Source organism: Parus major, chromosome 2, assembly GCF_001522545.3.
Source record: "Parus major isolate Abel chromosome 2, Parus_major1.1, whole genome shotgun sequence".
NCBI lineage: Eukaryota > Metazoa > Chordata > Aves > Passeriformes > Paridae > Parus > Parus major.
This window is the reverse complement of record NC_031769.1, coordinates 13999594-14000670: the sequence shown is the minus strand read 5'-3', so window position 1 is coordinate 14000670 and position 1077 is coordinate 13999594. Positions and strand designations below refer to the sequence as shown.

The window sequence follows — 1077 nt, the reverse complement described above, 5'->3', positions numbered from 1 at the left end:
AAAAAAAACCCCCAAAACAACAAAACAACAAATCCAACACCAAGACATCTAAGTGAAGTGTGGGGAAATAAGAACCTTTATATAACTAATGCTTTAAGCTAATTATCACAAGAGCTGGAATTTGTAAATAAAAAGGTCACTGTTTAGTGAGAGACATAACTTAATATGAACCCTCTTATGTCCATCTCCACCTTCACCATACCAAGGGCAGTTTTCCCCCTTACTTTAGACCAAAGTAATCCATCAAGAGCCATCACAAATGGCATTGTAAACTCTTTTAGCTACCATCACACCATACAGCAGCAACATAATATGCTTCTTTATACACGAGAGCTGCATTATATTTATATAGACAATCACATATTTGGTCCTGGATCCGTTTATTACTCGGTAAAGAATTCCCCCCTGCCCCCCCGCCCCAACAAAAAGCCAGAACCAAAAAAAAACCCCAAGTCCATCTGGAAAATATTTGAGTTTTTATACTCCTAAATTGAAGTTAAATTGTTTTTAATCTTCGCGTGTATAAAATTTTAAAGAGGAAACAAAACTGACTTCAGTAATTGTCGCTATTAAGGAGACACCGTTGGGTGGGATTCACATGAGATCAAAGCTATGAAAAATACAAGACTACGTTTTGTTCATCAACACAACGAAAATCCTCCACAGCACTAATACATGCCAAAAACCGGCAGAAAATAATATTTTTGGTTAAAATCACAAACTTACCTTCGAAGAAGGCAGCCCTTGCAAAAGGGCTGTAACAATATGGACTGCATACTCGCTCTCCTACAACCAGCCACCTCCATGCTGCAAAGGGCTTCCCGAACATCCTTAAAATATTTCGCAAATGCAGAAAGTGAGACTTTTCTTTTCTTTTCTTTCTTTTTTTTTTTTTTTTTTTTTTTTTTTTTTCCTTCCTCTCTCTCTGCTTTCCTTCCCCTCCCCATCACCCCGCCAGGATCTCAGGGCGAGGAAGGAGGCGGCTTCCCGAGGGTCGGCGGGCGATGCCGGCGGGCGGCCGCAGCCGGGGCGGGGGACCCGGTGCCGCCGGGGTCACAACTTTGCCGGGGCCGGCGT

The 1077-nt window shown here is 42.3% G+C and overlaps 1 protein-coding gene and 1 long non-coding RNA gene across 8 annotated transcripts in view; one reads left to right on the top strand and one right to left on the bottom strand.

Annotated features, from left to right (window-relative positions):
- LOC107200046 overlaps positions 1–1077 on the top strand; it is a 21158-nt gene that overhangs the window by 8761 nt on the left and 11320 nt on the right. For 2 of the 4 annotated variants that reach the window (XR_004500521.1, XR_004500526.1), the window contains one exon: positions 959–1070. The exons of the other annotated variants lie outside the window; for them this stretch is intronic. This is a non-coding gene — a long non-coding RNA (uncharacterized LOC107200046). Of the gene's footprint in view, positions 1–958; positions 1071–1077 lie in introns of those variants that run through there. 4 annotated transcript variants of the gene reach the window in all.
- Positions 1–1077, bottom strand: part of EPC1 (enhancer of polycomb homolog 1) — a 66659-nt gene that overhangs the window by 64985 nt on the left and 597 nt on the right. For 3 of the 4 annotated variants that reach the window (XM_015617982.3, XM_015617985.3, XM_015617984.2), the window contains exon 2: positions 727–830. The gene's annotated coding sequence lies outside the window, so the exon portion shown is untranslated. Of the gene's footprint in view, positions 1–726; positions 899–1077 lie in introns of those variants that run through there. The other variant, XM_015617983.3, reaches the window with a different exon arrangement.